The 16,527-nt window shown below is 39.8% G+C and overlaps 1 pseudogene; it reads right to left on the reverse strand.

The window, feature by feature from the left end:
* Window positions 1–278: 278 nt before the first annotated feature.
* LOC133747861 (ER membrane protein complex subunit 4-like) lies at window positions 279–828 on the reverse strand (annotated as a pseudogene).
* Between the last annotated feature and the right edge of the window lie 15,699 nt (window positions 829–16,527).

Here is a 16,527-nt window from a genome sequence, read left to right on the forward strand (position 1 = left end):
TGTTTACATAGAGTTCCCATCATATTTATTGTTTTGCTTTGTATTGGAAATTTAAATAAATTTTTCCACACTTTCATCAGGGGTTGTGGTACAATTTCTTTATGACAGCAGTAATATGCACATTGTCCTTCTGGAATCTGTCTCTCTAGGGGGAAATCAGCTTTTGGTTGTTTCCAACATCAGTGATTACTTTAAGGATGTACTTAAGAGCCAATGGAGACTAAAGAAGGATGTACATGTGAAGCAAATACATAGGCCGGGGGGCTTCTTACTCAGGTTCACAGAAGTAATCCTCCACCACTGAACTCTATTCTTTCAGGGGGCTCAAGAAAGGCTAGCCAATCTGGTGGGTGCATAGCAGCAATCCCATGGACCAGCACCTATAAACAGCCAATGCCAAACCCATCAGGTTCCCAATAAGATAGACCAAACTCTGAAGAAATTTCTGGCTTGAACTTTCTAGCATCTTGAAAGTAGCTGAAACTCTCGTAAGTGCCTGAATGGGTGGCCAGGCCATCATACACACCATCATTGTGGGGAAGATGGAGATAGTATTGCTTGCCATGTACATATGAAGAGGTTCTTGGGAATCTGTTTCAGGGGACCCAAGGCAATATCCCAGCAGCGATTCTTCACCAGGATCTGGCCTGTCTTTTGCACGCTTGTATCAGGCACGTGCTTGTTCAAATAACCGACTGGGTACAATGAGTCTCCCTGGCGACTACTCCAGTGACTTCGGCCCCTGCTGCCTCCTCCAGGCCTGCTCAGCTCACTGGCCCACTTGAAGCACAGGCCTCTGTTTGGGAACAGGCTCCCTTGGGTTGTCATGACAACGACCAATCTCTAAAGCCGGGAAGCTTCTCACCCAGAGTCCTATGCTTGCCGCAGGTCAACTGGCGTCCTTAGCTTCCGGCAGTTTTTTAACATTTTTGTATTGTCTTCTAGTTTCCATTATTTCTGTTCAGAACCTAGATTTATTGCTAGTATCTTTTCTCTTCTTAAGGCATTGATTTTAAGTTTCCCTCATTGCATTAGGCTTCTAGAAGATTCTGCGATATATTTTAATATTGTTTATCTTCAACTTTGGATTCATAGAAATTCTTGAATCAGTTAAAAATGTTTATCATGTTTAGAAAACAAAGTGATTCCACAAATTTTCTCTCCTTTTTCCTTCTGTTTTTCTTGTTATATATATATGTTAGGCTTTTGAATTATCTGACACATTTTCATTCACTTTACCTTCTAATTTATCCTATAATGACTTGTCTTTTGGTTCACTTGTCCTGTAAACTTGGCTTTCCAATATTCTCTTAAATTCATCTAATAAGTTCTTAATTTCAGATACTATATTTTTTCAGTTCTAGATTACCCATTTCCTTCTTTTAACAGAATATAAATCTTTGAAAACATTCTCTCCAAAATTTTTCTTTGAAAATGCCTCTCACTAACACTCATTCCAGCCCTGAACTTGCCTTAGGTGCCCTTTTGAGACTTAGCTTCCTTGCTGGTAACTTGCGGATAAATGTGTCACTTCCAGGACGGATGTTTAGCTTGGTGGTAAAGATGCCTGCATCTCATCCTGGAGTGCCTGGGTTCAGTTCCGAGCCCTGGCTCCCAATTCCAACTTCCTGCCACTGCAGACTCTGGGAAGCAGCAGGTGATGATGGCTCAAGTGTTTGAATCCCTGCTGGCCACTTAGGAGACTTGGACTGAGTTTGTGCCTACTGGCCTCAGCCAGAACTAGTTCTGGCTATTGTGAGCATCTGGGAGTGACTCATTAGATGGAAACTCTGTCTATCTGTCTGTCTCTGTCTTTCTCTGTGTAACCACTTTTCAAATAAATAAAATTAATAAGATTTAAAATATGTAAGTTCTTAGAGATTTATTTTGAAACACAGGAAACGGCATCTTCAAAAGCACATTGTAATCTGCATTACTCCTCACAAGTTACTACTTTTCTTTATTTTTAAAATTTTATTCGTATTTATTAAAGTACAATTGACAAAATTTTATATATTTGCAATTCACAATGGGATGTCTTGCTATATACATACATTGTACAATGATGAAATCAAATAATTAACACACCCATCACCTCATCTACTTATAGTTGTCAGAACATCTGACATCTCAGCAGTTTTCTTTTCTTTTTTTTTTGACTTTTATTTAATAAATATAAATTTTGAAAGTACAACTTTTGGATTATAGTGGCTTTTCCCTCCCATAACCTCCCTCACACCCGCAGCCATCCCATATCCCACTCCCTCTCCCATCTCATTCACATCAATCATTTTCCATTATCTTTCTATACAGAAGATCAACTTAGTAAATACTAAGTAAAGATTTCAACAGTTTGCACCCACACAGACACACAAAGTATAGAGTACTGTTTGAGTAGTAGTTTTACCATTAATTTGGATAGTACAACACATTAAGGACAGAGATCTTACAAGGGGAGTAGGTGCACAGTGACTCCCGTTACTGATTTAACAATTGACACTTTATTTATGTTGCTTAAGATTGCTTTAGCTGTTTGGGATGTCTTTTGTTTCCATATGAATCTTAATATCATTTTTTCTAGATCTGAGAAGAATGTCATCAGTATTTTAATTGGGATCACATTCAATCTGTAAATTGCTTTCAGTACTACGGACATTTCGATATTAATTCTTCAGTCCATGAACATGGATGATTTGTCCATTTTTCTGTGTGTTCTGTTTCTTCCTTTAATGTTTTGTCATTTTCATCTTAGAGATCATTCACATCCTTGTTTAAATTTATTATTGTTTAATTTATTAAATTTTTGTAGCTATTGTGAATGAGACTGATCTTAAAAGTTCTTTCTCAGCCATAGTATTGTCTGGTACATGAAGGTTATTGATTTTTGTGTGTTAATTTTATATCCTGCAATTTTACCAAACTCTCTTAAGAGTTCCAACAGTCTCAGTGGATGTCAAATCAATGATGTCAAATAATGAGTGTTAGGTGTTATAGTGTGAAACAATACTGTAAAATACTATAAAATATAATTTCATTACTATTATATTATATAAATTTAAGCTAGAATTTCTGAAATATACAAATATTATGAGTTAGGACCATGCCAAACACCAATTCTATTTTCTGAGAAGAATTGTGAATTCATTAAATCCTGGGCACAGCTCAGTGATGTTTAGGGCTCAGAGTAAAATATAATTCATTTCTATGATAGTTGCATAGTGCTTATGAGTCAGCAAGACTCATCAGTTAAAGTTGGGTGTGAATTCTTTATCATTCATGTAGAGAAAATAAAGCCTGGAGAAGGTTTTTATTAAACATATAATTAGCCAGTAAATTTTTAAGTTAGAGATTAAAACATTTCTTCTGAGTTTAAATCCTGTCTTCTCTCATTCCTATACCAGAGCAACTACTTGGCTTGTTAATTCCTTGTCCTCTTCCATTGTGTTCCCCCAAAGAGTGATATTCTGAGTGGCTGGCTATTCACCTATTCCTTTTAAACTTTATTGCTGCGTCTTAGATCATTTTCAATTTATGAGGAAGCCAATTTACCTGGTGTACAGATGTAAGTCTAAATGTGTCTGGGAGACACAAAGAATTAATAGGCAAACTCCTAATAAAACAATCTTCAGCATTTAGTTGATTACAGTTCAGTGGTTTTATGCTGCTCACCAAATATTTTTAGTTCAAAGAAATTGATATGGTTATATTTCAAAGGACAAGGAAGAAGTGGACATATAAATATCTTTGACCAATGAAAGGTGAGCAGAAGTGATGCATGTCAGTTTCAAGCAGCAACTTTTACGAGTCAGTGTATGGTCAGCCTTGTGCTGTGTGCACTTGATGTTCTGGCATTGTGGACATGAAATCTCTATTATCCTAGCTCTGGACAGAAGGTACTCCTTTCACATCCACCCACCAACCCCCATGCTGCTACATACAACAGACGTGGATCCCAAGCAGATGTTTTAAACTTCTGAAATTTTAGAATTCATTAGAACCAAGAATAACTGAGCTTATCTTAACTGGCACAATTAACTTTAATGTATTGTTCCAATTGATTAGTAATGCCCAATAGATTAGGTTGGTAAGATTCTTCTTGAATCTATGAACTTTTAGTATGAACAGATATTAAGAATTTTCCTGAATATAACGCTACCATACAACCCAGACATTCCACTCCTTGGAATTTACCCAAAGGAAATTAAATTGGCAAATAAAAGAGCTGTCTGCACCTCAGTGTTCATTGCAGCTCAATTCACAATAGCTAAGACATGGAAACAACCTAAATGCCCATCAACAGTAGACTGGATAAAGAAATTATGGGATATGTAACTATAGAATACTATACAGTAGTTAAAAAAAATGAAACCTGGTCATTTGCAACAGAATGGAGGAATCTGGAAAACATCATGCTGAGTGAAATAAGCCAGTCCCAAAGGCACAAATACGATATGTTCTCCCTGGTCGGTGACAACTAACTGAGCACCTAAAAGGAAACCTGTTGAAGTGAAATGGACACTATGAGAAACAATGACTTGATAAGCCCTTGTCCTGAGAGAGGAGATACACAATTCGGTACATGCTCAATCAGACTTACCCTTAAGGGTAGAGTTAGAAACGTGCCAGGCGATTCCAAATCAATCCCATCAAGGTGGCACGTAGCAATGCCATCTCACTAGTCCAAGTGATCAACTTCAGTTCACAATTGATCACACTGATAGGTCTAAGAGTCAAAGGGATCATATAAACAAGACTAATGTCTACTAATACTAACTGATAGAATTAAAAAGGAGAGAACAACCCAAAATGGGAAGTGGGATACACAGCAGATTCATAGAATGGCAGATGTCCTAAACAGCACTCTGGCCTCAGAATCAGCCCTTAAGGCATCTGGATCTGGCTAAAAAGACCATGAGAGTATTTTAGGCATGGAAAGCCAAGACACTCTGGAAAAAAAAAAAAAGACCTAAATGAAAGATCTCTGTGAGTGAGATCCCAGCGGAAAAAAATGGGCCATCAAAGAAAGAAGGAGGTACCTTTCTCTGAAGGAAGAAGAGAATTTCCACTTTGATTATGGCCTTGTCTAAATAAGATCAGAGTTGGTGAACTCAAAAGGCTTCCATAGCCTTGGCAACTCCTGACAAGAGCTTCAGGTGATTACTGATGCCATAAACAAGAGTGTCAATTGTTAAATCAACAACAGGAGTCACTGTGCATTTACTCCCCATGTAGGAGCTCTGTCCTTAATGTGTTGTACTATGTGAATTAATGGTATAACCAGTATTCAAACAGTACTTTATACTTTGTGTTTCTTTGTGGGTGCACACTGTTGAAATCTTTACTTAGTATATACTGTTTATCTTCTGCATAGAAAGATAATGGAAAATGAATCTTAATGAAGAATGGGATGGGAGAGGGAGTGGGAGATGGGATGATTGTGAGTGTGAGGGAAGTTATGGAGGGAAAAAGTCGCTATTATCCAAAAGTTGTACTTTGGAAATTTATATTTATTGAATAAAAGTTAAAAATGTAAAAAAAAAAAAAACCAGAATTTTCCTTAAGAGTATGTTTGAGGTTTAAGATATGCTAGCCCAAAATATGGCACTTTGATATTTGAGGAAACATCAGAAGTAGGAATGTCACTCTGACGTTCTCCTGCCTTTGTCCCATGAACCAGACCATCTGAGAGTTCCCTGACCTTCTTCTCAAACAGTTGATGAGACTCCCATAGGAAAGCTGCCTACCCTATACCTGGAGGAACAGAAATTCCTTATCTTTGAAGACAAAAGGATACAATGACAAATTTGAACAAACTGGCCTTTCTAAATTCCCCCCAGTTTATTATCATATACCCTCTGTGCCATATATCATATACCCTCTGTCCAGTAATCCTTTCCCCCAACTGTTCACTCTTCATTAAATCTAAACATAAAGATAACAAAGATTTCCTATTTCTTTAGGTCTTCTTTTCTGAAAGTTCCAATGTCACATAAAACTAGAATTAATTTTTATGTTTTTCTCTTATAAATCTGTATTTTATCACAGGTACCTCAGCCATGAACCTTGTGGTGGATACCAAAAAGATATTGCTTTCTTTCCCCTACATTATTACTTAAACACTCAAATTTCATTGTCAACTTATTGATAATAAGCCTTAAAAACAAATATTGCAGTCTATGACTGTAAAAAGTAAACAAATAGGAGAAACAATTTCATGGATAACCATGTGCTTAAAGGAATCTAAGAGGAAGAAGAGGAATGCCTGCATCTACGAGAACCTTCTGATTTTATTCTCTCAGCCAAAGTTGCCTTCAGAGGTTACCAGTTCTTTGAGGAAGGCTAGCTAAAACTTTCTTTAAAGTCTGCAGCCAAGTGCTAAGCTACATAAACTAAAAGAGCACACTGTGTTTCAGATTTACTCTATTATTGCACCATGATTCACATTTAGCTTAAAGAGTTGGGTGATCCATTGCACATATTTCAGAATCCTTTTTAGCCTTTTTTAGCCTCAACTAAGAGTTCTGGCCAAAGATGCCTTCTTTGGATAATTTGAAAATTCAAAATTCATGTTATGTACATGACAACCAATCCAATCCAATCACCTTAGGTCAAATCCTGTCCAAATGTGTGTTTTCAAGTTTTGACATCAAAGCACATGTGCCCTTTGAGCACAGCTTAGAATGGAGTATAGCCAAAATCCATCTTTTAACTTAATATTTGTGCCACAATTTTCATTTGGAACTGACCCTGAAGATTCACAATTAAATTAAATTAAATTTGTTTGAGTAAACAAAAAGACTGGACATAGAGATATGTATTTATGTTTCCCAACTCAGCATAAACCAGGATCCATCCAATCCCTACCACAGTTGATGTGTCCATCACTGCAAGCAATTTGGCCTTATCACATCTAATTGAAAACCTAAGTAATTAAACCCAATTTGAGTTGGAACGTTCTTTGGCCTTCAATTTTAAGTTAGATTTCCCATCTACCTCAGACCAGAAATGTGAAAATAAGATTATTCCGGCGGCAAGATGGCGGAATAGGCAGGGAGCACACTTAGTCCGGGGGGACAGAAAGTTTAATATAAGTGGAGATACTGCAGGATCAAGGAAGAGTAGGGGATGAAACAGCAGAGGAAACTCTTCCGGAACTAGTGATTCACAGTGGACCTGCGTGGAGAGCGTGGGAGCCCAAGTTCGGGACACCAGCGGCAGACTCAACGCACCAGCGCTGGAACGCGAGGTGAGCCGAACCTCCATAGCCCGAGATACCAGCAGGCAAGCGGAAAGAGGAGGCTAGAGGGAACGAGGCTTGAAACTCCGTGGGGAAAAGTTCACCAGGCTAACTAGAAGAGAGAGAAAAAAAATAAAAAAAGTGACTGATACGGACACAAGTTTCTCTCTCTCCGCTCACCTCTCAAAGGCGAGCAAGACAGAGCAGGCGCCATTTTGGACATACGTCATAAGCAGGGCGACCTCAGGTCTGCACCAGCCCTGAGCCTAGCAGAAAAACCTGACTCTGCGGGGAGGGGTGAAATAACAGGAGATTAGCATCTAACTTGGCAACCCAGTGGGAGACTGCAGGAGAATTGGAGCCCACACTGAGGGCAGCAGAGATTCCCTGTGTGGTCCTTGGGAAAGAGCTTCCGATCTCTGGCTCCTGTGGGTATATCATTTGCCTGCTAACTACCTCCAATTACGTTCAGCTGTGCGGAATTACTTCCCTTTTAAATCAAAAAAAAAAAAAGAGATATTTACCACACCTAACCTGGGAGTGTCATCTTTGACACACCCTCAACCCTGAGGAACCAAACACAGCTCTCAGTCCACACTCATCTCAAGCCTCCAAGGCTCCACTGAAAGCAGACAGTCCACTTAATATAGAGCCATAGTGTAACAAGAAAAAACACCACAGTGAAGAAACCAAATATCTCCAACATGCCAAACAACAAACGCAAAAACCAAGCTAACAAGAACAAGGAAGAAACTATGATGCCCCCAAATGAAAAAGACACCCCAATTCAAGATTATGAAGATGATGAGATCGAAGAAATGCAAGAAGCAGATCTCAAAAAATTGATAAGAACATTAAGAAGTTCTCAAAAACAAATTCTTGAACTACAGAAATCCTTCATGGACAAGATAGAAAATCTCTCTCGTGAAAGTGAAATATTAAGGAGGAATCAAAATGAAATGAAACAACTAGTGGAACAAGAAATTCTGATAGTGACTAGAAATCATAATGAAATGAAGAGTTCAATAGATCAAATGACAAACACATTAGAGAGCCTTAAAAACAGAATGGGCGAAGCAGAAGAGAGAATATCAAACTTAGAAGACAGAGAACAGGAAAGGAAACAGGCAAACCAAAGAAAAGAAGAAGAAATTAGAAATCTAAAAAATATTGTCGGGAATCTACAGGATACTATTAAAAAACCCAACATTCGGGTTCTAGGAGTTCCTGAAGGCATGGAGAGGGAGAAAGGATTAGAAGGCATTTTCAGTGAGATTCTAACAGAAAATTTCCCAGGTTTGGAGAAGGACAGAGGCATCTTAGTACAGGAAGCTTATAGAACCCCTAATAAACATGACCAAAAGAGATCCTCACCACGACACATTGTAATCAAACTCACCACAGTGAAACATAAAGAAAAGATCCTAAAAGGTGCAAGAGAGAAACGTCAGATCACTCTTAGAGGATCTCCAATTAGACTCACAGCAGACTTCTCATCAGAAACCCTACAAGCTAGAAGGGAATGGCGAGACATAGCCCAGGTACTAAGAGAGAAAAACTGCCAGCCCAGAATACTATATCCTGCAAAGCTCTCATTTGTGAATGAAGGTGAAATTAAGACTTTTCATAGCAAACAGAAACTGAAAGAATTTGTTGCCACTCATCCTGCCCTGCAAGAGATGCTTAAAGATGTCTTACACACAGAAACACAGAAACATGGTCACCAATATGAAAGAAGGTAAAGGAAGGAAACCTCACAGCAAAAGATCACAGGAAGCTCAATTTCTCTTTGACATAGAATTAAACTCTGATGCTCTGTTAAAGCAATGTGTTAAAGTAATCTATTATGTTCTCTTGATGTCTGTTAAATTCTAATTGTTCAAAAACAGCTGAATTTTTATTAAGAGCTATGGGTTATTTAAATATGTGCTTTTTTCAAAAATTTGAATCATCACCTTGTAACAATGATCAAATTTGGTCTATATTATGTCATGATTTTAAGGAATCTTATTTCAACCAGATATTTTGGATTTTGAGCCTTCTTGGCATTCTTGACAGGCATTCAAAAAATCAAAGTTTCAAACAATCTGGTCTCTAAAATTTCCAGTAAATCCTGGACTTTGGTTTTTCCAGTTTGGTCCCAACTGAAAAAATCGAAGGACCTATGTCTCTCATCTTATAGAGACACCAACTAATCAGTCTATTTGGATTATATTAGAAGTACTGTCAAGATGTGATGTGGTACCAGACTTTAAGTTTCTATAATGGAAAATGCTATTAATACAAATGTTTGAGAATTAAAAAGTCTAATGATCTTGTGTTACTAGACATGATAGTTATCTTAATGAGAAAGCCCCAGAGGCTTAAAGGGTTAAATACTTGTAAAACCCTGCAGGTGCTTTCAAAAATACTGTGAAGTAAGCAAGTGCCTCTTGTTGGTTGATGAGTTTATAATTTTAAACATGGCGACTTAAAGTCTTTTGTCATCCACAGTTATATATGATCTGCTGCTCATAAAACTAAAGCATTGTTGGTTCTGTGTTTAGCTGTCCTCCTATAGGTTCCTATGGACTTTTTCCAGCCACTTTTATTGTATTCAGTACTTTGGGATGGCTCTGTAAACAGATGAAGCCAATAATGTATTAACAGTACCAACTGAGAGAAAGTATGGTTAACTGAGGTTACTAAAAACAAAAAGAAATTCAAATCAATTGGCAATCTACAAAAAGAGTTAAAGATTTTAAAAGCTATTATTAAAATTGCTATATTGGTCTATTATGCTATATTATATGTGTGTACATATTGTATGTCCACATGGGGAAATTTTATTAAGAGTTTTATTTTAAATGGCTTATAGATAAGATTGTCCATAAATTTAAGCTGCTAAAATCAATCAAAGATACATTTTAATTTGTGGGACCTGAATCTGTGTATCATATGTTTTAGACTTGTTGGTAGAAAGAAACTAAAAACATTTTATATGGTTGTGCTTAAGTTTACTGGCTAAACAAACTACACCATGTTAGATATTTAAGAGGTGTTTTCAAATACATGATTCTTAAAATTTATAGAAGGCATTGGACCTTCTGGTAAATGTTTTCTTAAGTTGTTATCTAATGGTTGAAATGGTTTGCTAAGTATTCATGTGATATTGCTATTGTCAGCAAGCGATCTAGGACTTGCTCCCTCATTTCTCTATTCTAAGCCCAACTTGTTCTTTCATTTCTCTATTCTCTTCAAGGTAGGAAACTAATTCTATTATGAAGGAATCTGTAGGATGCACAATTTAATCTTTAGACCTTATAAAAGAGATGGCTAACATTTTTCTGAAATAGCATAGCCAAAATAAGAACTTAAATAATAATCTCATAGCTAGATTCACTTCGCCATCAGCGAAGTATACAGTAAGTAGAAAAAACCTCCCTTTCAGACCAAAGGGAAAGAAAGTTTTAAAGTGAGAATATAATTTTCCTCATGGGCATTGTCTACCTTAGAAAAACTACTACAGAACATGCCTGTGACTATAGACTTGTAGTTCAGGCCACCGAAGATTAGAGATGGGAAACGGGCACTCCCTTGACTTGCATCCTCTGGTCTGCTTTAACACAAACCAGGAGGAAAAGAAAGCTAGGCATCAGAAGCAATGGGTGGCAGGCCTATTAATGGCTGATCTGTACAGTGATCTGCCCTCAAGGAGACCCAACAGGCCAGTCCACTGCAGTGGCTTTCAATGTGGTAAGCCTGGGCTTCAGCAGAAGTCAGCTTGTGAAGAGCCCTGGCAGCTCTGCCAAGAGTTGGATCACTGGAAATGGACCTGCCCTGGAGTCGAAGGATGCCCAGGTCAGAGCCACAGATCTTATTGGCTCTAAGCTGAAAAGCCCTTCACTCAGCCCAACTTCCAAAGGGACCACTGCAGCTGAGGGGATGGTCAAATAGGGTCAGCAACATTGCAGGCAGAACTGTAAATTTCTTGTTAGAGATGCCCCCTGCCTTGACCTGGCCAGCTCTCCTCCCAGGCCAGCCAAGTAATGAAAGTCAACAGAGTGCCTTCCCCTAGGAGGTTCACACCTCCCTTAGGATATACCCCATGTGAAGAGATTGATAGGTCTGGGCCTCTGAATTTACAAGGCCTAAAGCCCACCAGATTATTGTCAAGCCCCTTCTATCAGGTTCTATTTGCCTCTCAATCAGAAAACTTAATTGTAGCTTAGACAGCACCTTTCTTAGCTCCTCTAATAATGACTCTGTCCTTTGTTCTAGGCCCTGTCTAGTGCACTTGGGTCTCATTCCTTTGTAATCATAACCTCTACTCTACCACCAATGGCTCTACTGCCAACCTGTGTGTACTGATGGTCCTCTTCCCCACTTAATGCTGTATAATTGTTCAAACCTGGTAAATGTCACTCTTAGGATCATTGGTTACTATCCTCACTCTGTCTTTTATGACCTTGTCTAAATATGATCAGAGTCGGCAAACTTGGAAGGCTTCCATAGCCTTGGCAACTCATGACGACAGCCTAAGATGGTTACTGGCGCCATAAACTAGAGTGTCAATTTGTTGGGTCAACAACAGGAGCCACTGTGCACTTGCTCCTCATGTGGGATCTCTGTCCTTAATGTGCTGTACATTGTGATTTAATGCTATAACTAGTACTCAAACAGTATGTTTCACTTTGTGTTTCTATGTGGGTGCAAACTGTTGAAATCTTTATACTAAATTGATCTTCTGTATATAAAGAGAATTGAAAATGAATCTTGATGCAAATGGAAGGGGAGAGGGAGCGGGAGAGGGGAGGGTTGCGGGTGGGAGGGAAGTTATGGGGGGGGAAGCCATTGTAATCCATAAGCTGTACACTGGAAATTTATATTCATTAAATAAAAGTTTAAAAAAAAAAAAGAAAATAAGATTATTTACTGAAATCAAGAAATGTAATTTAGTTAGTAGGAAGGAACAAAATATTTAAAACTTACTAAATGAAATAAGTTCAAATGAAACCTGACAAAAAAGGTTCCCATCTCTAGTATTAATAAGAATACAAAATTCAATAGATTTTGTTAATTTTTGTCTTACAGTTTGTATAATTTTATTATTACATTTTATAATTATTTTTAAAGCATGACTATACATTTTTAAGTAAATGTTATGAAAAATTACATTAATCTGTGATTATACCCAATTAAATGACAACCAGAATGATTTGCATATCAACATTATGGTACAAAGCCTCATGGATGGAGTATATTAAGAAAAACATGGGGGCCCAGTGCTGTGGCAGAGGGAGTAAAGCTGCCACCTGCAGTGCTGGCATCCCATATGGGTACTGGTTCGAGTCCCAGCTGCTCCACTTCCAATCCAGCTCTCTCCTTTGGCCATGTGGGGAGTGAATCAGTGGATGGAAGACTGCTCTCTCTCTCTCTGCCTCTGCCTTTCTGTAACTCTGACTTTCAAGTAAAATAAATAAATCTTTAAGAAAAACATGGAATGAAGACATGATGGGATGGTTAACAAACCCACTGAAATAATGTAAAGTATCTTTCAGGAATACTTCCTTTCTAAGTCACTTGAGATATATTATTTTCATACCCTGGGAGGGGTGGGAGGAAGACAACCAAACCACATTAAATATGCCTTTCCAAGAAATAAGTCTGCAGATTCTGTGGTGAATGGAAGGTATAAATGAGGCCTGCTACTTTTCAAAGAGGACCCTGGACCTCCTGAAGTGTCACAATTCCTCCTGGCTTGGTGAGGGGAGAGGGTGCCCACTGATGGAGCCCACTGATACCACTTGCTTTCCTTTCACTCTTCTGCATTAGAATAAGGGTGGAGTACAGTATGGCCAGAATGAAGGAAGTGCCTGAGAACAGGTACCTGGTGTCTGTGGAGACCATTATTGTGTAAACCATTAGGTGATGAAAATAATTCTGAAGAGAAAAGGAGCAGCCACTTCCTCATATCAATCCAACAGTTGCAACCTTCCATGCATCTTGTATCCTAGGTTTGAGATGGAGCAAAAACAAAACAGAAGTGGGCAGACTTTGCAATGGTGTGCCTTCTTAGAAACAGCAAAATGTAAAGAAAGTTACCAAAAGAAGAGCAAAAGTAATATCCATACTCCCTGTACTGTTCAACATAAGCTGGAATAAGTTGCTATTCTACCCCCATTCAACCCCACAAAGGATTGTGCTTCTTTTTTCTTTCAATTTAAGAGCAGCCTCAATTTATTATCTGACCAGATTACAGAGATAGCACGGTAGGCCCTTGATTCTTCTTCCTAATAAGCCTGTTAATCTGTTCTATGCTGTTGCCAACATGTTCATCCTCTACACAATTGGTCATTTCTTATTCTCACCTCATGGAGAAGAAAATTTGCAGGGCCTTAGGAAGTTATTTGCTACCTCACATGCTTTCCCCAAAGTCTGTATCTCATGAATCAGATCTTCCATTCAGATGATGCCCAACTGACCAAGAGATCGGGCAATCAGTGTTCTCTGTTAAGCCAGTTTACTTCAGACTGATTTTGCCATGACCCCACTTTCAAGTTAGCTCATTTACTGACTTCAGATTCAGGTACCCCCATGTAATAGAGGATTTCACAATCTTCAGCATGTCAGCTTAAGCTTTGCTGAGCCAGTGAGGATCTGGTGAAGCTGAAGAAGCTGCAACACTTCACTCTGGAGCTCACAATATTGTTACCTCTGTCACCAATCACAAATACCAATTTGGGCTGTGTGGATACATAGAAATCACCAGCTTTTCTTGCCATCCTTGCCATTCAAAGCCCAGTCCTATGCATCTGCCTATCTTGTGATAGTGCTTAGCTTTTTCATAGATAAGCTATTAGCTTGCCTTTTGAAACGTCCTTCAGGCAAATATGTTTCTCAGGCACTTCTGTGAAATTCTTCTGAATGGTTTTTGGCACAACAGAAACCTTTTTCTTCTCATCAGCACTCTCTCAAGCTCTAGGTGGGGGAGAGCACAAAGGTTTACGTCTAATCCACAGAAAAGTTCTCTGCAGTCCATGATAGTGTCCAGGACAACTTGCCCTCCCGTGGTGGTTGCAATCAAGGTTTAAAGGTGCTCTGTTGTATCCTGTCTTACCATCCCTATCCCAAATAGCCCCATTGTTTGGCAATCCCACACCAGTGATCTGGACTAGAAGTGCCATGTGTCATTCCTACTCACATTTCATTGACCATGTCTAGTCATTATTAGGCAATGCCTGACGTCAAGGAACAGAAGCTTACAGTCCCTGTGTCTCTGGATTTGGAAAGGACCTAGATACTGATGAATATTATTGTCCGAATCCTCTGAATCTCCCAAAATAAGTTCTAGTACTTTGAACCTGCCCACTCTGTGATGTCCAGTTGTCTTTATTCTCATCTCTCAATTCAGTTCCTTTTTCAAAGGAAAGATGGAGTAAAAGAAAATAGTTTGTCTATTCCTGTGTATTTTATAATAAAGCAGAACATTATTTTCCTAAAACCCCATGAAAGCAAAGATAATCAAAGTTGCATTATGGCCGGCACTGTAGCTTAACAGGCTAATCCTCCGCCTTGCGGTGCCGGCACACCGGGTTCTGGTCCCGGTCGAGGCGCCGGATTCTATCCCGGTTGCCCCTCTTCCAGGACAGCTCTCTGCTATGGCCCGGGAAGGCAGTGGAGGATGGCCCAAGTGCTTGGGCCCTGCACCCGCATGGGAGACCAGGAGAAGCACCTGGCTCCTGGCTTCGGATCAGCACGCTGCGCCAGCCGCAGTGGCCATTGGAGGGTGAACCAATGGCAAAAAGGAAGACCTTTCTCTCTGTCTCTCTCTCTCACTATCCACTCTGCCTGTCAAAAAAATAAAAAATAAAATAAAATAGGCCGGCGCCGTGGCTTAACAGGCTAATCCTCTGCCTTGCGGCGCCGGAACACCGGGTTCTAGTCCCGGTCGGGACGCCGGATTCTGTTCCTGTTGCCCCTCTTCCAGGCCAGCTCTCTGCTGTGGCCCAGGAGTGCAGTGGAGGATGGCCCAAGTGCTTGGGCCCTGCAACTGCATGGGAGACCAGGAGAAGCACCTGGCTCCTGCCATCGGAACAGCGCGGTGCGCTGGCCGCAGCGCACCTACCGCGGCGGCCATTGGAGGGTGAACCAACGGCAAAAAGGAAGACCTTTCTCTCTGTCTCCCTCTACTGTCCACTCTGCCTGTCAAAAAAAAATAATAAAATAAAATAAAATAAAAAAAGTTGCATTACACACTGATAGTTGGCACCAGCTCTGTCTGTACGTACCCAACTCCTAGTAGGTGATAATGCATGGGAAGAGGTATTGACTTCTACCTCTCTGGGTTTTGCTTTTCTGCTTCTTGTTTTGTGACTTTTGGTTTTTTTGTTTGTTTGTTTGTTTTTGTTTTGTTTTGTTTTGTTTTGTTTTGTTTTTTGGTTTAAGTTCCAAAGCTGTAGAGATTCTAGAGCTTTAGTAAATGGAGTGGTGTGGGCAAGATAGCAATATGGAACTGTCTAGTGGCTCTCTCCTCATAGAAATAGCACTTTGTAGAACTATCCAGATACAAACATAACTTCTCAAGAGCTAAGGAAACTTGATGAGAAGTTACAGCATCTGGATGTGGCACAGAAATAAGAAAAAATGTGTTGACAAAAATAAGAAGCACAGTTTTATATTACCTATGTCACCATTGCCCCAACCTCAATTTGCACAATACTGGGAGAGATGCTCTTCATGTGGGGGAAAGAGAGTGAAGTAAGCTTGGAACTTGGCCTTAGATACCAGTTCTGGGCCTGCCCCAGTAAAACTCTATACCAGTCAGGTCCCTGAAGTCCCAAACTTCAGGCCAGTATCAGTTTCAATGCCAGGCCAGCCCCCATGGCCCTTGTCTGCAGGTAGGCCCTATATACTGTCTCCAGGCCCACCTCAGTGCCAGTCTAGCTTCCCCAGACAGTCTCCATGCCAGACCTAGTAGCCCTAACCTCCAGATCAGCCCTAGAGCCAGATTGTCTCTAGGTCCTAGGAAACTAGGCAGACTCAAACACCATACAGTCCCTAGCAATGACATGGCCTCTGTGGTCTTAGGTCCCATGTGGCCCCAGCATCAGGTCTCTGTAACCTCAGCCTCCAGGCTGGCTCCTTCATCCCTGTGCTCCTTCAGATCCAAGGTCCAGCCTCTCCCAGCACTAGGCCAGCCAAAATAGACTCAGGCTCCAAGACCACTCCTGTGGACCCAGGTCACAGGACAGAGTCCTGTTCTCCCGGGTTCAGATTCAGGCTCCAAACTTACCCCCATCACTAGGTCA

This window comes from Lepus europaeus, chromosome 2 (assembly GCF_033115175.1).
Source record: "Lepus europaeus isolate LE1 chromosome 2, mLepTim1.pri, whole genome shotgun sequence".
Classification (NCBI taxonomy): Eukaryota; Metazoa; Chordata; class Mammalia; order Lagomorpha; family Leporidae; genus Lepus; species Lepus europaeus.